The sequence below is a fragment of the Cryptomeria japonica genome, chromosome 6, assembly GCF_030272615.1.
Source record: "Cryptomeria japonica chromosome 6, Sugi_1.0, whole genome shotgun sequence".
NCBI classification, from domain to species: domain Eukaryota; kingdom Viridiplantae; phylum Streptophyta; class Pinopsida; order Cupressales; family Cupressaceae; genus Cryptomeria; species Cryptomeria japonica.
Window position 1 is genome coordinate 87917652 of NC_081410.1, and position 25634 is coordinate 87943285.

Genomic DNA, 25634 nt, shown 5'->3' on the forward strand with positions numbered 1-25634 from the left:
CCCATCATTGATGATATTCTTGTTTTTATTCCAGAATCTTGGTTTATCGCTATTGAAGCGTGGGCGAGGACCATCTTTTGGTTCATTAAAGATTTTGATGTGTCCTTTCTTGATGAGTGCCTATTCACATTTCAAACCCTTGGTGATCATATCATTAAAAGAGTCTCTGTCTTTGACATCAAGGTGAAATTCCATTTCTTCGTTTAAATTGGAAATGAATATTTCCACTAGTTCTCGTTCAGGTAACTGAAGAGAACGTCTGCTAGACATTTGGCGCCATCGTTGCAGGAATACTGAGAAAAGTTCACTTGGTTTTTGTTTGGTGTTGCACAGATCGGCCATGGTGATGTCGCGTTCAATGTTATGAGAGTAATGAGCTAGAAACTTTTGGATGAGTTCCTCAAATGTTCTAATGCCACCTGGTAGTCAAGAAAACCATGATGTGGTTGTTCCTCCCAAGCTTTGGGGAAAAAGGCGCATTAGGTATGTGTCTTCATATGCCACTTCAAGAGAAGCATAATGAAATTCTCTGACATGATCATGAGGATCTCCCTTTCCTCTATATTTTTCAAATTTGGGTGTTTCAAATCCTCGTGGAAAGGGTGGCATATAAAGATTCCTATCAAAAGGATAGGGACAGATGTCATTGAGTGAGAATTGGTTGGTCTTGACACCACTATGAAGTTGTTGGGCGAGATTCTCGACTTGTTGCCGCAACATCTCCATTTCAGTTGGAGGAGGAGGTGGTGGGTTACCTCGAGGAATTTTATATCTGATGGGATCTCTACCTCTTTCCTCTTCATGGAGACTTTGTCTTTCTGATGCTTGTCTTAATTGAGCAAGATCAAAGTTAGAGGGGAGTTTGGCTCCTTCTTGAGCGAGCTTTAAGAAGTGAGCATCTGCATTGCTCCTGAGTATTTCGTCAAATAGTCTGTTAAAGAGAGGGTTATGCTGAGCTCTTTCTATTGTTGCAGGAGTAGGAGTACTTGGGTTTTCGTCGTTTGCATTTCCTCCAAGTGCTTCTTGAAATTCATTGAGATTTTCCTCTTCTTCTTCTTCTATTTCTATTTCTCGTTGCCTTGACTGTGATTGGGTTTGAGCCATTTTGTTTATGAGTCTTTGTTGAAGTTGAGTGAAAATGATGATGAGTTTTTGATGAAATGAGAGATTGATGATTGGTGAATTGCGTTGCATGTAGATCTCTAGCACTTTTAAGGTAGATGTAACCAAAATTCCTTTTTTTTGAATTGCTTGTTTGTTTTGATAAGATTTTGATGTGATAAGGTGTAGAGAAATCTGAGATGTGTTACAGATTGAACTACCTAGTAATGAGAGGATTCACTCATGAACTAGTTTTAACCTGCGTAGATGTGTCTCTTAGGATGAGCTTATCCTAGATGCAGAAACAATCTAAAAAGTGATGTGAAGTGTTTGATTCAAGCAATATCTAAAAAGAGAACTTACGACAAGAACCTCTTAATGTTTTGAGAGTTGGAATGGATTGATGATAAAGTGATGATGTATGAGTGAGATAATGGATGAAATGTTTTAACTTCAATAAAAGCTTTGTGTCACAAATGGGACAAACTCTACCTCTTCCCTTTCGGGTGTTGGTGGTATTTCTCAAGCTACGTTGTAGGTGATACAGATGTTTGGGAAAAAGTTGGGATTAATCTTACCTCCTTGGTTTTTGTGATAACTCAAAGCTCTATATTGCATAAAAGCTCTGCGGTTCAATGATTCTAAATCAAATTCATTTGTTTTGTCTTGAAGGTAGAGACTCATGTGACGCAGAAAAACTCTATGTGAGACAAAGATTTGTCTATTGATATAGAAGAATTTCCTCCTTTTGATCAAAGCCTTTAAGCTTAATGGTCTTCTTTTCAAGTTGATATTCTGATGACGCTTCTTCTTTTGCAAGATGTGAAGAATGGTCATAAATTTTTGATACTTTTGTTGTTTTGCACTTTGTTTTTGATGTGTTTGGTTGTTTTGAAAAATGTTTGGTTGGATGAATACTTTTGTTTTTCTTTTGGGAAGTGATTTTCTGATTTTTCTTTGACAAGAAAACAAATCAAGCACACAAACACAAGAATGTTGCCTAAAAGGCACAAATGAGTATGGGTCTAGATCAACCCAATCCTTGGACTTGTATATGACCCTTCCTTTAGATGTATTTTTAAGGTGTATTTCCAAAGCCTAAAGGCAGCTCAATTTGCACTTGGTCTTTAAAACGAACACACTTCAAACACTTTTTATCCCTAAGGTCAAATGGTCAGTTGTGATAAATTTAGCCCACATCTTGATATTTCTTCGACTTTGGTACTACATACCTTATGAATCTCGCTGTGGCAGGTAAGGATGTGATATACTAAGTCTTGCACGAGTATAAGAAATAGATGATCCCTATGATGGGGGAGTCACCACTTTTATCAAGCCACAAGTGACTTTTGAAAAAGCTAGGTTTCTACTCAAGGAAATATGTATGGTGAGTATCTTGGGAGCAAAACCATCTATGCTCTTGCACTAAATTATATCACAAATATCCTCAATCAATAGAACGGGTGGGCTACTACTAAAAGGTGTTTAGTCATGTTCGATGTTTTTGGACATAAGTTCATTCTGCAGTGACTCACTTAAGAGCCTTGTAACTGGTGGTAGGGCCCATTTGTCCTTTCAGCCAATTACACTATAGGAACAGCTATACCCAAGGCTACAACTTTCGCTCTCACCTGATTTCTATAGCAGCTTGAAGGATTTATCGCTCGAGGTCATTCCCAAGAGTATCGATCCCTTGGCAGGCCTCTTTTAAAAAGATAAAATTTTGAGTGTTACTAACACTTTTCTCTTGCACCTAGGACCACGAAAGCCAAGGGAGAGGACAGTGTGTGTTAGAGGTAGGACCACTCGACTGACTTTTTGCACAAGTGTGCCAAACACAAAATTCACTTGTTCTTTTTAATCCATCATTGCAATGTGATCTAACTATTTGGAGATGTTGCTCCAACAGTCATGATGTTCTTTTTAACTTCAAAGGTAATGTGTTTTGTAATCTAGAATTTGAAAATCCTGGTCAACTTAATGAAAAAGACGTTTGCTTGAAGTAAAATCCGTTTGCAAAAATTCAAAACAAGTGGATTGTTCTTTTTACTTGCCCAAAAATTGAAGTGTGGATTGTGATTTTTAAGTTTGATGCAAGAAAGAAAATTTGTTTGTTGATTTTAAGCACCAAAATGAAGATGAATCCTAACTTGCAATGGAAGTAAATGTTTGTTTTCAAGTTTTTTAAAAGCACCAAAGGAAGATTTGTGATTTTTTATTTATTTTAATGATGAGTTTTAACCTGCACAAACCACAATTCGTTAGTAGAATCTATGTCCAAGGGGGGGCTTCCACAAGCCTAAGATTTTCAATTTTTTGGTTACAAGGTGTGTTTTACAACATTCTGTTGCAATAGCGCTAGTCTGTGTTTAAACAGAAGCACTATTTTACACAGAAGCGCTGAAAGAAGGGTAAAACCAGAGAGGCGAAAGCGCTAAAAGATTTTCAATAGCGCCAAAAGAATGACAAATGCGCCAAAACAAACCCAAAAGCGCTAGAATTTGGACAATAGCGCCATTGTAAAAACAATAGCGCTAAAAGAAAAAGTGTCGGTAGCGCTAAAACATGTTCAATAGCGCTAAAGCGTAACCTATGTGACAAATTCAACAATCAAACATGTTAGTTTACAAAAAAAAATGGTATTTTTTTGGTGCTTGGATTCACGTCGGGCTCACCAAATGATGCTCTGCAAAAAGGGAAGGTTAGTGAATGATAACAAAACACAAACAAGAAGAAAAGCCAAGTTGTTAGTGTTAGAAATTATAAACAAAATACTTTCCTACACAAGCATATCAAAAGAGATACCAAAAGCATGATAGAATGTCTAACTAGGAAGGTAAATATGATGAGGCATCTCCAAATGCCTCCTAACATGCTCTTGACTTCTTCTCCCTTGTTCCTTTCCTCTCCAAGTTCCAAAATAGTGTAGCTCTCAGCAGCTTTTTGCACTATGGATACTTATGGAGGATTGAGATTGTAGTATTGTGCTCTAAATGTGAAATAAAAAGCTAATATTATTCTATTGATGCTAAAATGATTTATTTTTAACCAAAATAACAATACATGAGTTAATTATGCTAAAATGCTCTCTTAAAATGCCTATAGCTTAAATGCATACCAGTTTTCAGGATCTGGATTATGAAGAAATGAGCTCTATTTATAGGAAAAATGGAGCAATGGATGGTTGAGATTGAGTAATCTCAACAAGGGTCAGGATTGAATGATTTCAAATCCATGTGAGGGCTTTCAACCCAATCCCAAGATGACAAGTGTCAATGTGAGACAGGTTGAGAGGGGAGGGAATAAGCATTAAATGCTTGATATGACCTTGAGATTTAGAGTCAAGGTTGGTTGAATGAATAAACTCTTTATTCAAAGAATAAAGCTTTTATCCAATGGATAAACTCTTGTGCAAATGTGAAATGGATGAATATGGTCAAAACAATAAATGTTTGGGGGGACAATTTTGAAATAACCATAAATGGTTATGTAAGAGCCATAAATGGTCATGTAAGAGCCATTAGTGGTCTTGAAAGACTTTGGGGGTTAATTTGTTGAACACACAAAGCATTAAATGCTTTTCAAAGACTTTGGAGTCTTTGAGAAGTGACTCCATTTTGCTTAGGAATGTGACAATAATTAGGGGATGGATTAGGCTAATTAGGAAGGGTTTAGAAGAATCTAGAAGGGGATTAGATTTTGCAAGTGGATTTGGTGGGTGAGGGAAAATAAGATTTTATTAAAATAAAAATTCATTTATTTTAATAAATGTGTGCAAGTTGCATTTGTAGGAAAATGCAAGTGGGGGGGGGATAATGATTTAAATAAATGTTTTATTTAATTTATTTAAAAGAGGAAAAAGGGATTTTAATTAAATAAATAGATTTTATTTATTTAATTGATTTGAATTTGGTTTAATGAATTAATTAAAATAAATTGAATAATTTATTTAATTAATAGAAGAATGTTTGGAGATGAATTAATTAAATATTTATTTAATTAATTGATGGCTAGTGGATTTTTAATCAAATAAATACGAAATATTCATTTAATTAAAATGGACAGATTTGTGTGACTACACCAACAATCTCCCAAAAATAGATCAATACAAAGTTTGTGACAAAGTTCTATACCAAGAACAAAAACCAAAACCAAAATACATCTCTCACCAAATTATAAAGTTTTTCCATAGATATCTCTCCCCCTTTGACATCAAATGCCAAAGGAGTTAAGAATCAAAACATAACATACATCTAACTACTCCCCTTGAGAAGTATCTCTCCTCCATCAAAGCCGTAAAGAGATATTTCTGCTAGTTCTTGCCAGTTTGATGCCAATCTTCAACATCTAAGTCTCTACCAATGGGGAAATTACCCCAAGCTGCTCTCTGAGATATTTAAATGTTTCCTTAGGAAATGGCTTTGTAAAGATATCTGCAATTTGGTCTTTAGTATTCACATAAGCCAATCTCACTTGATTTGCTTCAACATTCTCTTTCAGAAAATTGTACTTAATAGAAACATACTTTGTCTTAGAGTGAAATGTCGGATTCTTTGATATATCAATTGCTGTTGAATTATCACAATAAATAATTACCGGTTCTTTGCATTTTACCTTTATATCCTTCAACATTTTCTTAATCCATAATACCTGAGTACAATTAGTTGTTGTTGCAACATATTCTGCTTCTACTATAGATAATGATGTACAAGTCTGCTTCTTGTTGATCCATGAAATCAATCTTCTACCAAGAAAGAATGCACCGCCAATGGTACTCTTTATGTCATCTACATCTCTTACCCAATTTAAATCTGTGTATGCACATAACTCAAAATTTTCATTCTTAGGATACCATAAACCAATATTTGTTGTGCCTTGTAGGTACCAGAAAATCCATTTTACTATTGATTCATGATTTTCTTTAGGATTGCTTTGAAATCTTGAAATAATACATATTGCATTCATTATATTAGGTCTTGTCTGTGTTAAATATAGTAAACATCTAATCATATATTTGTACCTTGTCAGATTAATAGGAGTTGAATCATCCTTCAATGTCAATTTATCAGTTGTAGTCATAGGAGTACTTACCAGTTTGGAGTTTTACATACCAAATTTCTTCAAAATTTCCTTCAAGTATTTTTTATGACATATGAATATACCTTTATCTATTTGTGAAATCTGTAAACCTAGAAAAAATTTATCTCTCCAATCATAGACATTTCAAATTCTTCTTGCATCTTGTTAGCAAAGTCTTACATAATCCATCTTCACCTCCAAAAATGATGTCGTCCAAAAATACTTCAATAACCAAAATGTCATCATTAGTAACTTTGTAATACAAATTACTGTCAGCATTACCTTTAGTGTAACCAAGCTTCAAAATATATTTATCCAATCTAGCATACCAAGCTCTGGGAGCTTTCTTCAATCCATATAAAGCTTTTCTTAACCTAGGTTTATTCTGATTTACATTCACATGTTGTTGTTCTTCAGTCACAGTTGAGTTCTTTGATGATGTCAGTGTGACTGGATCTATATTTTGTACCGGTGCAATTTGTGCTAGTTGATTTATAATCATTTCAACTGTCGGTTCAGAATCTACAGATCTTGAATCTCATCTAAAATGTTCATCTATCTTCACATTAGTGCTTTCAATGATTTTTTGCAATCTTTTATTAAAACATCTATATGCCTTGCTTCTAGATGAATAACCAAGAAATATTCCTTCATCACTTCTAGGATCAAATTTTCCAATAGACTCATCTCTCCTAATGTAACATTTGCTTCCAAATATTCTGAAGTATTTAAGAGTAGGAGTATGACCAAACCATAGTTCATAAGGGGTCTTACTGGTTTCACCTTTGATGTGAACTCTGTTGAAAGTATAAACCGATGTATTCACTACTTCTCTCCAATACACATGAGGTAGATTTTCTTCCATCAACATGGTTCTTGCTCCATCTAGAACAATAATTTTCTTCCTTTCCACAACTCCATTCTGCTGGGGTGTCCAGGGTGCTGATAGTTGTCTTTTGATCCCATTCACTTCATAGAATGTATTAAATTCTCCTCCTTGATCAGATCTCAAACATTTGATTTTTTTGCCGGTTTCATTCTCTACCATTGCCTTGTATATCTTGAATCTCTCAAAAGCTTATGATTTCTCCCTAAGAAAAGTAACCCAACACATTCTAGAATAATCATAAATTAGTAGCATAAAGTATCTATCACCCTCTAGACTTCTTGTTCTTGCTGGACCACATAAATCAGTATGAATTAAATCAAGAATATTATTGGATTTCTCAGTAATGCTCTTAAATGTTGTTCTAACTTGCTTTCCCATTTGACATTCCTTACATATCGGATTATGAGGTTTCACAATATTAGGTAAATCCATTACTACCTTAGTTGAACTAATCTTTAGAATGCAATGAAAATTTACATGACAGAGTCTCTTATGCCATAACCAACTTTCATCAATATGTGCAATCAAACATGTCTTATCACTAGTATTCAAATGAAAGATATTACCTTTAGTCTGATTACCGGTTGCAATCTCCAATCCAGTTTTGTTTATGATTTTGTATTTTCCATTCTTGAATTGTAACTGAAATCCTTTCTCAACTAACCGACCAACAATCAAAAGATTACGCTTTAAACCTTCTACATAATAAACATTGTTAGTATTGTGCTTACCATCCAAAGATATAGTGCCTCTTCCTTTGATTGAACAAGCTTTATCATCTCCAAATCTTACTAGACCTCCATTAGATTCCCAGAATCACAAGAATTTTCTTTTATCACCAGTCATATGATGCAAGCATCCACTATCTATGATCCATTCATCCTTTTCTTCAATGTTAGCTGCTAGTGCCTACTCTACTGGTTTGACAATAGGTGTTGGATGATATTATTTTATTGCAACAAATTCCCATCCACTATTTGTTGGATCTTCATCTGAATCATCTGTAACAACTTCATCTACATAGTAACATGACTTATCTCTATTTTTCTTAAATCTGTATCTTTGATATTCAGGGTTAGGCTTATATTTTATCTTTGCTTCCTCCCTTAGTCTTGCATGTCTATCAGAACATCTAGATGCTATATGACCAATTTTATTACAATTAAAATATTCAAAAGGTGCTTTACCTTCATACTTGCTTCCTACTAGACCTTTAGGCATCTTCCTTGCAAATAGTGCTTCAAGTTCTTCAAGTTCTTAATTTTCTCTCCTCATATCTTCAAGTTCTTTTGCATAAAGTGCTTTCCAATCAGTTTTGTCAGATGATGATGATGATGATGTTGTTGATGATGATGATTTGAAAGCTAACTCAGTCTTGACTGTAGCAACAGGACCAAATTCCTCAAGCTCAAATACTGAAAGTTTTCCAACCAAGGTATCTCTAGATACTGATGTATTAGGCATTGTTCTCAACTCATTAATAGCAACCACTTTCATTTTGTAAGCCAGTGGCAAAGCTCTTCAAACTTTTGAAACAATTTCATCTTCTCTTAAGGATCTTCCGCAACATTGTATTCCTAAAACAATTTCATTAACTCTTTCCATAAATGAAAAAATTCTTTCATCTTCTTCCATTTTTAAATTTTCATACATGACCCGATTACATTCCAGTTTTGCAATTTTGACAGTGGTATCTCCTTCATTTAGTGTTTCTAGATTATCCCAAATAGCTTTAGCAATAGATTTGTCTGATAATCCCATGATTTGCTGATCTGATAATGCACTCAGAAGTGCTTCTCTTGCTTTGCAATCATTCTCCAAGTCTTTAGCCAATGTTGGTGGATGAGGTTGATTTGGAGTAGGACCAACATAGCAATTCTTAGTAACATCCCATATATCTCTTCCAATGCAGTTCAGATGTGTCTCCATTCTGATCTTCCATATACCATAGTTAGCTCCATCAAGTTTCGGACTATCCTTCTTGAAAATATTTGCTGCCATAGGATCTCCTCAAGCTATTAGGCTTTTGCAAAAAGAGGACTTGGCTCTAATACCAATTGTTAGGAGCTGGGAAGGAAAACTGAGAGGGGGGGGGATGAATCAATTGTAAACTAGTTATGTATAAATTATAACCCAAATACAAATTATTCCAACTTAAACTTAGTTGTCGATAAACCAAACTTAAATGTCGATAAAATAGATTAACTATTATAGCAGTACCGGTGAAACTTAATGCATGGAATAGAAAGAGAAACAACATCCACATCACACTCATACCATACCCATACCATATCTCACGAATGAGATCTTATATTTATTTATAAAAAACCTAAGACCAAATGTTAAGGTCAGCTCACTATAGATATTACAATTAAATCAATTACAAAATAAGTCTTGATGCAATACAATAAGTCAGCTCAATACATTATCCAATCAATAAACCATCTCCATAACATGTCATGTTGATCTAGAATAGATATCATGTATCAGTCCATAACCTAGTCCTGTATGTTGGTAAAGGCAAACATGTCAACCCGATTATACCAATAAGGAAAACATAAAATCTAAACATCCAATCCATGTCTTTGACATAACCAAATGATCTCCAGATGATAACAATTTATCATCACTGCCGATGAACAATATAACCTGTCCATGAACACAATATGCCAGTTCAACAAAAAACCAATATAACCAGAGTGTCAAAACAACAATGTAGATCTCCATGAAGAATAAGTGTTGACATCAATGACAAAACCAATGCAACACATGACAAAGTCATCCATAATACCAACATTTCTATGGCAGCCCAAAGGAATAATGTCATGGTTTAGGTTTAACATTGAACCATTGATCCAATTTCAAGGTTCGAGGTTCGGGTTCAAAAGTTCAATGAGCTCATAGGGTCATTTTTAGAGGTTCAAACTTAGAGTTCACAGATTCATCAGGTTAAACAGATGTAGGTTTAGAGTGTGTAAGCTCAAAATTCAGTGAGTTTAATAATCCAATAACATTGGCATGAGTTGTTTGATGTTTTAAAGTAGTATAACCTGTTGGTTTACCAAGCAAGCTGATAATGGTGATTTGTCTAAGGCTCAATGTATTTTGGAGGTGCTCCTGGACCTGATTGATGTCAGTTTTAATAGCAGGGATGTTCATAAAAAATGATCATCAAGCTGAGAGTAAAAGTGTTTGGTTGACTTTCAAGATAGCCAAACTAACAAATACAAAGTCCAATCTTCATGTTACAAAGGAAGATTCGGCTTCTTAAAAGTTGAATTTAGTTATGAATCCATATTATTAGGACCTATAAAATGTTTGAGATTTTGAGTGGCCCATCCTAAAATTCTTCTCTACACTTTGTAATGGCACTTGATGAGTCTATTATCACTATTTCAAATATGTTGAAAATCTTGCCTTTTAGCTATTGGAGTATGTCAAAACTCAGAATTTGACCTTTGCCTACGAGTTTGAGGTTCTGAGGGTTTAGGGTTTTTTCTTTTTCATGAAAACATTTAGAAAATTAAACCTTTGTAGTGCATTGTTGTAATTCAAATTGAACTTGAACCTTTGAACCTTTTTGGTTCAAGGTTCAAGGTTTAGCCATTTCTCTTGCATGAGTCGTGACTTTTTAATATTTTTACTAAGCAAGTGAGAATGCGTTATGTCTCTTTTGAACCATTTGCAAATCGGTTCAAGGTTCATGGTTCAAAATGTCCCTTTCTTTTTATCCAAGGTCTTTGCTCGTTACCTTTTTCCACTTAAGCAGAAGGGTCTATGCATCGTCAAGAGGGGGGGCCCTTATAAGTCTAGGCCTAGGCGGGTTCTGATTAATTTTAATTTTCCCTAAGTCTTATGTCTCTTCCTATGTATCTGTCAGGCTTCCAAATGATCGAGTAGGTTCCTGTTGATCTTGTGGGTGTCTCTATACTGCAACCCAAAAGTTCTTGTTGGATAATAGCCACGACATGGTGACTAAGTGGTGGGACCCATGAGAAAGGTTTGAAGCACAGAAAGTCCAAGAAGATTAGAAGTCAGGTTTTCAGACTATCCTGATGACTTGATGGAAAGACCCAGGCATGGTCCATTTATCCCACATTGGTCGTGGCGAGGAGCATTTTAGTATTTATGTGCAAAGCCACATATATCCTAAGTATCAAAGCTTATGGGCTTTTGGCTAGTGGTAGCTTGGAAGTGGTGGGCCCCCTGCGTGCATCTTAAAATGCCCAAAATTTTGCAGTAAAAGGGCAAGTTAAACAATGAGCAGGTTGAATGCAAATCCATGGCCATTGCTATAGCGCCATGCGAAGGTGATCAACTATTAATGGTCATGACTTGGCGACTGATGAGGTGGCAGACAAGTGGCGGACACGTGGTGACACCGGGGCATAGGATGTAGCCGCTTAGAGGGGCTAAGGGTCGAGAAGATCAACAAAGATCAACGGTGATCAAGATGGATCCAACGGTTGTCACTATGCCATGATGTAATATACTTGCCAGATATTGGCTCCAACTTGGAGACAAACCACTAGCGGTGAAACATGGCCGACAGTTAATGCAATTGGTTGAGGCAAGCGGTTCATTCTGGTGGTTAGTGGAGGTCGTGCTATGGTGTCAGAGTGGATAGCCTAGAATGAATACCCTCGCGACAAGTGGCACCCAGTTATGAACTCTGGAGCCACTCAAAGGGTGCCACGTGGTAGACAGGTGGCATATCATCAAGGTGTATATCAAGCAAACCATGGCTTCAATTGATCATTGAAGGCACTCACCAAAGGCATTAGTTTCATTGACATGAAAGGTGTCGATGAAACCAGGGTTTTGAAAAGACATGAAAACGGTTGGCCGAAGAGGAATTTTGGCTGAAGAGGAATTTTGGCCGAAAGAATGATACCAAACAAACCAAAGGAGGTGGTGGGTCTGGTGGCGATAACATGGTGGATGAGGCTGCGCTCAGATGGATCAAGTGGTGAACCAAAGGTTGACAAGTGGCAGGCCTTACTGGACAGATGGAGTCTAGGTAGATCTCAGAGAAAATCTAGAGGTGCCACGTGGTAACACCATGGCATAGGCGAGAGCCATTTAGAGAAGCTAAAATCCTAGTGGGTTAAGATGATTTGATGGTCGGGCGAGATGATCTAATAGTTGTCACCATGTCGCGATGCAAAAGTGCTCACCAACTAAGCATGTGCAAAAATGGAAAGCAGCACAGGCATTAAGAATCAAGTAGGTTGAGGGAAGATCTATGACCATCGCTATACCACCATGTGAAGAAGCTCAATCGTTATCACTTGCGACATAGCAGCTAACGAGGTGGCAGTTGAGGTGGCAGTCCAGATGGGATCAGTAAGAATCTGGACATGCCACGTAGCAAGAGTATAAGATGAATCAGGGTGGGCCCAAGTTGAATGACAAGTCCAAGGTGGTAGGTAGATGAATCAAAAGGCAAGTCAGGATGTGCCACGTGTCGAGCCTTTCAGAAGAGAAAGTGATAGAGGGAGCCGCTCAGGCGAGATAAAGGTCGGACAAGTCAAGGTAGATCGATGGTGATCCAAGGGAGATCAATGACTGTCGCCAAGTCGCAATAGAAATTTTCTCAATGGCTGATAGCTGCGACTTGGCAACCAAGCGGTGGGGCCCGATAAAGTAGGAGAGCAGTTCGAAGGAAATAAAAGGAACAAGCAAGTCCAAGGAAGAAACAAAGAGCTTCATTCTGGCGGTGAACCCCATAAACAATCTAGAGGTGCCACATGGAAGAGATGCATGGTAGAGATTTGCATGGGAATTTCAAAGATTTAAAATATAATTTCAGACTATGGTGAAAAGGCAGAAACTTAAATGATCGACCTGTGGAGGGATTGATGACTAAGGGATTATTTTTTTCCCAATATATAAGAGTTATATATCATTCCAGAAAGATTTCAATCCAAGGAATCTTATTCTATAGTCAAGTGTAACCCACAACAAATAATTTTGAGGCAGTTTCCTCAGATCTTAGAATTTATTTTCAGTAAGAAAGATTGGATTTTTTGCAGGCCAAGTTGTGCGAAATATTTAATGCTGAAAGATAGGGTAGTTGCCATTGTCAACGAATGAAATCTGATTTTGTTCTCCCTTCCTTATTATTTGAGAGCCTTCTCATTTTTTAGGGATTCTAGATTTTTGTGAGCAAGGCTCCAGAATCTTAGTTTCCAATTCTAAGCTTTTTTCCAAATTTGTAATACAATGTCCCTTTTCAAGTAATAGAGTATCTTCTTGTTGTAGATGTTTTTTGTTGCAGGTCACATATATGTAAGCACATATACAGTTTATTTGATTTTCTCTAGGCCTTCTCTTAATTTCAATGAATCCAGTCTTCAAGGGAGTTTGGGTTTGTCCTCTCAAAGTGGGAGTGTAATGAGTGTTCCTAGGTGTAGATAGAAATGTGGAAATCATCAAAGCAACATAAACAATAGCCTAGTTCAATCACAAAAACTCAATTGCAATGACCAATCCTAATTACACTCAATGAAAACATGAAAACAAGACATTCAAGATTGAAAACTAAGCAAACCAAATGCAGATGTCTCCTTCATGTGGCTCCATTGTCCTTCTTTCTCCTTCAAATAGCTTTGTTTGTGGATCTCACCTACTAGTGCATAAGCATGATGTGAAAGCAAGTAGACAAGATGATAGTGCAAGAATACTAGAAGCATGATTGATTCGACCAGGGGCTTTGATTGAAGAAATTCATCCAATTTATAGACAAATTGGAGAAAAGACAAGATTAGCATGAGGAGATTCGAATGGAAATTTCAAATCAAGAATGACAATTATGACAAATTATGACAAATTGACACTTTCTATGCAAGATTGATTGATTGACAATTATGACAAATTGCTATGTCAAAATTGATTGATTGTCAATTATGACAAATTATGAAAAATTTGCTATGTCATTCCCATGAAATTAGGAGAAATATAGGAGAAAATTGAAAATTAGATGAATTAGAAATTAGGAAATTAGAAAATGAGGAAATTAGGAATTAAGTGAATTAATTAACAATTTTTCATTTATTAATTTAATTCACAAAAGAGGGAGGAATTAATTAGCCAATTAAATGAACATTTAATTGCGATGAGAAGACTTAGGATAAATAAGCTATTTAACCTAGAGGGAGAAATGACAAACAAGGTTAAATGAATAAATCATGAAACCCTAGAAGATGAATTAGAAATGCAAGGATGACAATTAGGTCTTGATGCAAGATAATTGATGTCGATTCGATTATGATTTTGAATTGATAAATGATTTGATTGATAAATGCACCAATTAACAAGGAACAATGACTAATTGATCCAAATTGACATGATTGAGAAAGATGACGATCGATGTCAAATTGATCGCAAGACAACAAGATTGAAAATGACAACAATCGATGACAAATCGATCGCAAGACGACAAGATTGATGGCAATTTGATCGAAGGACAAGGATCGATGACGAATCGATCGCAAGATGACAAGATTGAAAAGAGGACAAAACCCTAATTAGGATTGATGATGTCCAAAATGATGTCAAATTAACACGCACATTGATGCGATGGGATAAGATCGATCAAAATCATGACTGAAGATTGTTATCGACAAGACCAAAATTGAAAGCGAGGCAAATGAAGAATGTAGAAGAAGGACTCGATGCTCGCAAATGATAAAGACCAAGTACGCAACATAGTAGAAATGTTAATGCGACGCAAAAACCTAAAATAAGGCAATGCGCCAATGTTAAAATACGACTCTGCAAGCGTTGACCAGTTTGAGACGTCTACATTTTGCTCCTCTTTGAGACAATGCTATATTAAGCGTTGTTTCAAAGAACAATAATGAAAATGCCCCAGATAATGACAATGACATATGCATGCCCCCTCAAGGAATTGGCCGGAAACATCCAGAAAAGAGGCCAATTGATCGATAATAATGATAGAAAATGATAGGATCAAATGGACTACCAAGACTGATGGAAGAAATGTTAGTAAGAAGAAATTAGGCAGAGGACAGTTAGAGATGAAGAAAAACTTGCTTTCACCAATGCACAAAAGTAGGCGAGAACCTTTATTTAATGTAGCAAAGTGGATGCAGAGCATCATGGCATTGAAAGCTAGAGCTGAAACGCAACCCTTTTTGCAAAAGACAGACACATCGCACACAAGGAATGAGTGAAGCATCCTAGGGTGCATACATCAAGGGTCAAGGTATGTGCGGCGTTCACAAAGTGAACCTACTTATCACAGACACCGAATGATATAGCTGCCCCAGTTTGTGACAAACATTCCACAAACAACAATCACAACAAAAAAGAAAGGGACCATGAACCATCCCGATCACTCTAAATCACTCAGTGACATCATCGAGCAACATAGGAACATGATCGAAGATAAATCAATAAATGATAAGACTCGCTAATTCCAACAAGTCAAACAAACATCTTGATCTTCATTGTCAAAAGTTGAAAGTGTTGATAGGATGATCACGCTGTCTGGTTTCAGGACATGCGATACCCTGTCTAAGACAAGACACAGTTTGGTTTCGAGTATACCACACCCTGTATAAGACCCATGATAGTATGCCAAGGACGAATGAGTTTGAGGTTGATTGATATGACAATTTTGATCAGTTTGAATGTCTGGTTTGATTGAAAAAGTTCATCTGTTTATGCATGATTTCATTAAAGCACAGTGTGTGATTGCGTGTCGTTGGAGGTATGCTCAGTGATCTGTCTTATGCACAAAGGGGATATTTTTTGTTTTTATTTTGCTTTTCGAGTGTTTACAATTTTTTTTGTGTTTATTTTTTTTAGGACTTTATTTGACTTTTTTTTGGATTATTTCAGGACATTTTTCAATTTTTTTGGATTTATTTTAGGACATTTTTCAATTTTTTATGATTTTTTTCAGGACATTTTTCAATTTATGTATGATTTTTTTAGGACATTTTTCAATTTTTTATGATTTATTTCAGGACATTTTTCAATTTTTTTGGATTTATTTCAGGACATTTTTCAATTTTTTGGATTATTTCAGGACATTATTTGATTTTTTTGGATTATTTCAGGACATTATTTGATTTTTTAGGGATTTTTTTCAGGACATTTTAGCTGAAAATGAACACATGATTTTTTTTTTATGTTTTTGAATGTTTTCAGGATTTTTTTCAATTTTTTTATTATTTCGGGACATTTTTCAATTTTTATGATTTTGCCCCCAGTGTCTTGCAAGGCAAGGAATATGACAGGTGAATAAATAGGCTTTCTGAAATGATGGTGGATAGAGGGAAGACAAAGGCCTTTTATCATGGAGACAATACAGATGCAATTTTCAAGGGCTATTGCGTGATGGGACAAGAGACTGGATATGCCAATGTAAAGCAGGAACATGGCATGAGGGACATGTCAAGAGATGTTTGAAACCATGTTTAAATTTTGTGTCCTTATGTTAGATCAAGATCAAGGAACAAAAAGAGTGTATGGATAGTGATAAGATATGGATAGGATAAGAAAGACCAAGAATGGATAAGGGACATGGATTGAAGGTTAGGATTGGCTAAGGGATAGTGGCAGAAAGTTGCAATAAGACAGGGAATATGGATGAAAGGTTGTAATAAGAAAATGGATAAAGACCAAAAGCTATGATGGACTAAAAGCTGCAAACAAGATGCATGATGCTCATGAAGATCCTCAGCCTTGTCAAGATCAAAGGTGGAAAGGGAAACTGGACATGAGGGACAATAGGATATGAAGGGGAATGACAGGGGTTCGATAGGATGATGGAACAATGAAGGACAAAAGGATATGATAGGATAGAACCTGTCCCCAAGTACGGTATGCAAGAAGTTCATAGATTACGCATGACGCTTGTTTGCCAGGTTTTCATCATGGTACTTTCCCAAGGCGCTTGTTTGCCAGGTTTTCACCAATGGACGAATTATTTTTGCTTTACTTTTTTTCTTTTGTCTTTTTATGACTTTTTTTCTTTTTTTTTCACTTTTTTTTTTTTTTGTATTTTTGACTTTTTCAATAGAAGATGGACACATGATAGGGGATGGAAGAAGGAATCAAGCATCTTTTTGTTTGGATAGTAACCTTGAAATAAATGGACCATGACCTTTAAAAGTATGCTCAAAGACATTGGTAGGATAAGGACATGGAAAAAGAGATGAAATTAAGGCAAGGATTTATGCAAAGGATGGGATCAAAGGGATCGAAGGATGTAAAATATGAATTGGATAATGCATAGGGTATTGGAAGAACTGGGCTTGAGTGGATAGAAATGTTGGCAAGATCAACATTGGCACACACCTTGAGAGGTGATGGACTGATGGAGGAAAGATGTATTTTGGATATTGAGATTTTGACGGAGGAAAGGCTTGGGATTTTGGGACATAAGGGCCCAAAATGGATGAAGAAGGTGATGGAGGAACAAATTTGAGAGGGTTGGATGGAGGAATAGAAACTTTGGATGCCAAGTTGGATGTTTCTTTAGGTTTTTGTGCTTCAAGGAGCCACTTAGGGATCCACATGGTTTTTGATTTTTCATGCTTTTGTGGTTCCTTCGAGTGCATTACCAACACAAGGGATTTAGGAACCCATATAGATTTTAACTTTCATTTTTGAGCAATGGGCCTTTGTGGCCTTTTGGATATTTCTTTTTCTTTATAGATAATATTGTTCTTTGTTTTGACAAGTCGATTATATTGGACATGTTGATCCTTGAATACATGTGGATTGCTAGACTTATGACTTTTATACTTGGCATCCAAATTGCTTGGAGGGGGAAAGGAATGCATGGATGGATAGGAATGAAGTGGACTTCTTTTGGATGGATGAAATTTACTTAGGGATGTGTGCCTTTGCTGACCTTGCATAGAGGACAAAGGAATATAAGGACCTAAGATGGATGGAAGGGATGATGGGGAAGGTGTATGTTTTGATTTTGATGGCGGGATACCAACGTCTTGAGAGTGAGTTGTGTAGACATGACCCTTAAGATTTTCTTTGATATGGAGGGGTTCTTTCTCATGAAGGTCTACTCCTTTGCCTTTATGAATATCTTGACTTGTAGGATACTCTTTTCTTTGGGAAGAAGATGCGAGTCCATTATGAGGTGGATATGATATGAGAGAAATAATGAGATCTTGAAGTGGATCGAATTGCACCAAAGTGGAAGAACCCATTATGCATGTCAAGGGTTCATGAACATCTTGCACTGACATGTTAGAATCATGAGGGGTATCAGGACCATGAGGGGAACTAGGATCGTGTAGTGGACATGGTTCAATGACAAGCTCTTCAAGAGATGGAATGGGAGAAATAATGGGATCATCAAAAGAAATGCGATCTTGGAGTGTATATGGAGCATTAAAGCAAGGAGATGGAGGAACAAAAGGATCTTGTGGAGGATTTAAAGGAATAATTTGATCTTGACAAGGAGGAAGATCATTGGAATCCTCTTTAAAGTTGCTTTTCTCTTGACTTTCAATGGGATCATCTGAAAGGATGGAAAGGATACCTTGATCTTTCTTAGGAAGTGGAATGTCAATAGGATTTGAAAGGATATTGTGTTCTTGGAATGGAAGGGGATCATTTGGGATTGGATGAACTGGGATATCTTGATCTTGCCCAGGGAATGGAGTGTCAAAAGGCTTTGGATAGGATGGACAAGAATAGGGGAATCGTCATGAGTGTCTGGGAAGATGGGATCTTGGTCAATAATTGGATGGGATGATAAGGTTTCAAGATCTTGATCTTCATCTATTTCAAGACACGTTTCTTCATGCTCTAAATTATCCTCTTGACATGGGGTTAGACTTTGGATATGCATGGAGGTTTCTAACAAGGAATCAATGATTTGGCATGAAGGACATGCACTTTGAACATTTGTGATGGATTTTGGCAAGGAATCAATGCTTGAACATGGGGAAGAGGGACTTCGAATGGGGTCCTCTAAAACAGGTAATGGCAATAAAGTACATGGTGGCATTGGGTCTTGTATTTCTGAAACATGACAAGGATGTGCATCATGAATTGGATTATCATGACAATCAATTATGGATAGCCCTTGGATAATTGCATCCTTGGGTGTATTGTTTGATGAGGATAATATGGAAGGTTCTTGTGAAACTTCTAGAGGTGTAGGGATAGATGCCACTGGAGAGTCAATTTTCTTGCGAGGGGATGAGGCATTGCTAGACATAAGTGTATTATCTTGATCTTCCTCAAAGAATTCACTTGGTAGTTTCCTTAAGATCATTGCAATAAAGCCACCTTTCTTTCGAGGTTTTGACATAGTTGTATCTGGAATTTGAACTTGTTTGGCAAGGAGTGGGTTCTGATCTAATGTAATGTTTTGATATTGGACTTGGTTCAATTGTTCTAACATTTTTGAAACTTGGGTTGGTGTGTGCTGCAACCTTTGTTTCTGAATGTTTGGTTGTGGTTGTTGACATTGATATTCCACCATTGGTTGAACCATTTGTGGACATTGTATAGTTGGTTGGACATATTGTTGAAATTGGACCATTGGTTGTATTGGTTGTATATGTTGAACAATTGGTTGTATTGGTTGAAAATCTGATTGATAGTAAATACCTTGTTCTTGTTGTGGAGGCATGTAATGTTGAAATTGATGTTGTCTCTTTTCTTGAAATTGTTTCATCATCTCTATTTGGGAGAGGAGAGCTGGTATGTCTAATCGTTCAAGAAGAGATCTTACATCAATTGGCTCAATCTTTAGATTTTGACCTGGAAATTTTTTAAATATTTTGGACATTTGTGATCTATTCTTCGCAATGTTTTTCACTTTTTGTTCCAAAATCTCCTTTTCTTGAGCTAGTTTCTCCTCTAGTTTTTGTATTTGGACATTTACATCATCATGATAAGTTTGATCCAAGTCCTGAGACATGTAGAGATTGGATTGACATGATTGATTTCTCAATTGTGATGACATGGCTTTGTAAGAAGGTTGAGACCTCATTTCAACAAACATGTCACTATGAAATGCAACTAATGGGATTGACAAATGCAACCTAAAAGGATGACAATGCAATTTAATGTTTTTGTTGTTTTTTCAAGATTTTGACAAACTCATGAATGCAATTCTAAAAATGAGACCCTTAGGAAATTGAAATGATGTCTAGACCTCAAAGGACAAAAGGACCAAGTGACAAAAGGAAAAAATGACAATGTCTCCCCTATATGCTTGGATACTAAGCTAGGTTTGACCAAATGACATTGATGACAAAAAGAGAAAAGGTTTGATAAGGTCTAGACCTCCTAACAATGACTTAGGGTTTATCAAAGATTTGGATTACTCAAGTATGACAAAACCTAGTTTTGACACTATATGCTAAAGGACAATTACTATGCAAGTGACCCTAATATGATATGATAATGACCTAAGCTTAATGAAGAAACCTAGGGTATGCAAATGCAAATGTATGACAATGTCAACCCAAGTTTGAATTATCAAATGGTATTACTCTAATGCAAGAGGACATATGCAAAATGGATGACCCTTATTGATATGCAAAGGAGTATGACCTAGGTGAAACTTAACCTTGGTAATTGACAATGAATTCGCAAAATGCAAACCTAGGATGAACCTAAATCTAAGTGACATGAATGTTGAGACAAGATTTTGAAAAATGTTTGACAACCATGTTTGAAGGTGTTTTGAACTTTGTTGAATGAAATACTCTTGTGTTTAACCTTGTTTTGAATCAATTTGTCTTGTTTTTGAAATGAGACACAACTCAACTTTTGACAAACAAAGAAGACAAGATATTTCAACTTAGACTCAAGACAATCATGCTCATTCACACATTTCTTATGGTAGGCAAGGATAGTAGGTACTTAAGAGGTAGACTCGTTATGAGATTCAAGGAGAATACATAGATGCTTGACCCCATGGGCTCCCCTCCATGACACTCACTTCTCAGGGCAGCCAAGCATCAATCCCCATGGAAATCTCCCCATGGTGAACTTAGTATCTCTTCCAAGTATCCGAACTTGTCCTTCTCAAGCAACTAGAAGGGTTTTTGGCCTCTAAATACAAGGTGTTTAGTAAGGATTTCTGTTAAGCGTTACTCCTTGGTGTCACACAAGCATGATTGAGACATTAAGCCCACCAAGATACCAAACAAATGTAGTCACACAAGCATGATTTAGACCTTGAGGCCCTACTTAGATGTTGATATGAGAAAGAGTTCAAGGGTCATCACTTCCCAAGTAACTACAATTCCCACGTAACCCTTCCTTCAAAGCTTTCGCCCATCAGGTATTTATTTATAGTGAGTTAGAATGCCAAGGTACTCTAGGTATACTCACTTGGGTCATTCCCTTCTCACGATTGTCACTTGCTTGCAAAAGAAAGCAAATGGTCGGGAAGGCAGGCCCTCTAAAGGTAACAAACAATCCAAGCCATGAGAATGGTATCGAAGATCTAGATTTCTGATCACCCTAAGAAGGATGAGAGCATACTCTCCTACTCCAATGTCAAACTCAACAATCAAAGAAAACACACATTCATTCCATCCTACTTAGCAATCATACTAGGTGCCTAATTATGAATCACAAACACAAAAGTTCGGTTGAAATACAAGGCAACCTGCAAAATCACCAAGTTAGAAGTTGGATTTGTTTGGTCTTTAACTAGTGAACCTGCGTAAGATTTGTTAGTAGTTTCATTTGTGTCTTCGCCCTATGTAATGCCAAGGTGCTGCATGGAGGATCAGTACCAAAGAAAACCAGAATGCAAGAAACAGAATGAAAACCCAAATTTTTTTATTTTTTTTTTACACAATCGCAAATTGCCTTAACACAGGTGCAGAACCCATCAAGTTGCACCTGTGTTGCATCAAGCTACGCTTGTGTACCTTACACAGGTGCAGAAGTGTCTAGAAAGCTCTGAGGTGCCTTGTTTCTTGATTTTTCACCTGCAAATCAGCTCAAAAGCACTCAAAAATATAGTTAAGGGGTTAAGTTCACATCAGGTTCACCAATTAATGTAGATAGGAAATGTGGAAATCATCAAAGCAACATAAACAATAGCCTAGTTCAGTCACAAAAACTAAATTGCAATGACCAATCCTAATTACTCTCAATGAAAACATGAAAACAAGACATTCAAGATTGAAAACTAAGCAAACCAAATGCAGATGTCTCCTTCATGTGGCTCCATTGTCCTTCTTTCTTCTTCAAATAGCTTTGTTTGTGGATCTCACCTACTAATGCATAAGCATGATGTGAAAGCAAGTAGACAAGACGATAGCGCAAGAATACTAGAAGCGTGATTGATTTGACCAGGGGCTTTGATTGAAGAAATTCATCCAATTTATAGCCAAATTGGAGAAAAGACAAGATTAGCATGAGGAGATTCGAATGGAAATTTCAAATCAAAAATGACAATTATGACAAATTATGACAAATTGACACTTTCTATGCAAGATTGATTGATTGACAATTATGACAAATTGCTATGTCAAAATTGATTGATTGTCAATTATGACAAATTATGACAAATTTGCTATGTCATTCCCATGAAATTAGGAGAAATATAGGAGAAAATTGAAAATTAGATGAATTAGAAATTAGGAATTAAGTGAATTAATTAACAATTTTTCATTTTTTAATTTAATTTACAAAAGAGGGAGGAATTAATTAGCCAAATAAATGAACATTTAATTGCAATGAGAAGACTTAAGATAAATAAACTATTTAACCTAAAGGGAGAAATGACAAAAAAGGTTAAATGAATAAATCATGAAACCCTAGAAGATGAATTAGAAATGCAAGGATGACAATTAGGTCTTGATGCAAGATAATTGATGTCGATTCGATTATGATTTTGAATTGATAAATGATTTGATTGATAAATGCACCAATTAATGAGGAACAATGACTAATTGATCCAAATTGACATGATTGAGAAAGATGATGATCGATGTCAAATTGATCGCAAGACGACAAGATTGAAAATGACAACAATCGATGACAAATCGATCGCAAGACGACAAGATTGATGACAATATGATCGAAGGACAAGGATTGATGATGAATTGATCGCAAGATGACAAGATTGAAAAGAGGACAAAACCCTAATTAGGATTGACAATATCCAAAATGATGACAAATTAACACGCACATTGATGCGACAGGATAAGATCGATCAAAATCATGACTGAAGATTGTTATCGACAAGACCAAAATTGAAAGCGAGGCAAATGAAGAATGTAGAAGAAGGACTCGATGCTCGCAAATGATAAAGACCAAGTACGCAACATAGAAGAAATTTTAATGCGATGCAAAAACCTAAAATAAGGCAATGCGCCAATGTTAAAATACGACTCCACAAGCGTTGACCAGTTTTAGACGTCTACACTAGGTACTCTTCAAGGAAGAGTTTAAATTCTATGAATAATCATTTTGGATTCAGGATAATGTCTGGATATGTATGACCATCTTTTTGAGTTTATAATGTATTAATGTCAGGCATTAATACAGGGATATCTTTCTCAATAAATTGGATTTGCAATAGAGGTTTTCATTTGCACATTGATTTATGACTCCATGCCCTTGGATAAGCCACTAGTCTTGCAGATTTTGGGGATTCTTAGAGAATTTAAAATCAAATATCCATTTACTTTTATGTTTGTAGGCTTAAATTGTTCTACCTATCTCATGCTCCAGTCTTCTTGAGATGTCAATGTAGATTTAGCCCATCTGCAGTAACCTCCTTGTTGTTGATCCTTTTGAGATTCATCTGCTTCTATTGATGCCATATGTTTGTGACTGGTTGTATTTTGTACATCAAAGGGTGTCCCCCCCAAGGTCTAGTATAACGTGAAGTGTAGGAGGATCATTAGGATCCTATGTTATGTTGTCCAAGCCCTGAAGCTTTTCATTGATTGAGATTGGCTATTTCATAGATAGATTGCAGGTGAACTTGGGTTTCTCTTTTTGGAGAACAACAAAATGGTGACTCTGCTGGGGACTGAATGAACTTTTGAGAATCTCTGGTTAAGAAAAATTTGTTTAATATATAGTTGAGATTATCCCATCCAAGTTACCACAAAAAAATGGCGACTCTACTAGGGAGAATGATGTAAAAAATTTGTCAAGTCAAATCAACAAGTCTGGCCAAAATTTATTTGGGGAAGAGTCTTAAAAGTTTACAAGTCTGAAAGTTGTTTTTAGACTTGAAGGTATACATCTTGGAAGGTTTTGTTGCTGAGAAATAAAAAAAGAATATTATGTGACTCTACTATGTTAAGTACCTAGAAATCTGAAGTTGTTTCAGAGTGAAGATCAGTGGTTAAATTTTATTCCTCTTCAGGGAGGTGGCAACTCTGTAAGAATGAACTTGAGATTTGGAGGAGTTCTTCAAATTTTCAGTCAGAGGTGAAGTGGACAGCAGCAGCAAATTTACTCCAGGTATTCCTCATTGTTGAGATATTTATTTGTTCCTTATAAGGTGAAACAGTCACCATTGAAAGGACAAGAAATCTGCACTTGACATACTTCTTGTTTTGAAAAGCTACAGTCAGAAATATGGTGAGAAGTATGTCTGGTTAAGAAGTTAATGACTGCATATGTTTTGAAAAGAGAGTAAAATAGTAAGATGCATTGTCATGGTAATGGTTCAATAGATGTTTCAAATTTGATGGATCTAGATGTGGTTCCTAGATCTAAAATTTCTTTGTCAAATTTGAAAGACATTGATAGGGAGATTGAAGTTTGTCTTCAACAAATCCAAGAAAAGTGCATCTTGTTTTTAAGAAGGAAAGTAGGGAAGAGAAAGGTAGAATCATCATATGTTTTTTATGAAAGATTTATTGCTGAAATAAATGAGCTTCCAGTTGATGTTAGACCCCATGAGTTAGTTTGGATTGAATTATTTTTAGATCTTGATGAACCTAACTCAGTTAGTTGGTCTTCAACTTTGAGGGAAGAAAGTGTTGCCAATATTAAAGAATGGATAGATGAGATTGAAATGATCAAATTTGAAAATGCACAAAGTTTTGAGTACAGTGATGGAGATGAATCCTTGAGTGGATATACCTCTTATGATGCTGAAGGTGACCCTTATTCTTAGCATGACAGTGCAGATGTTTATTCAGAACAAGAAGAAAATTGTGAGATCATAAGTTATTGTTAAAATAGTCTTGAGCCTGTTGAGGTTTTAGATTTGAATGATACAGATCACCTTGCTATCAATATCAATCCACAAAGTGTTTGCAACCAAGGTTATGAAACTATGTTGCAACATATAGCAACACCTTATGATCAGCATAATAAAGGTCATGATGCAGATGCAAGTTGTTGTAATGACAAAACAAATGTGCATGAAGACATGAGCACTGTAGATTTAATGCATGCATAAAATTGGGACAATGTTTACAACACAGAATATGAAGCCAAGGAAAATGAAAATGAAGGAGAAGGCTCACTAAGTAGTGAACAAATCTTAGAACTCTTAGCTATTGATCTTAAGAGGTATACATCCAGAAATGTCCCCAATCTCTCATACCCAATC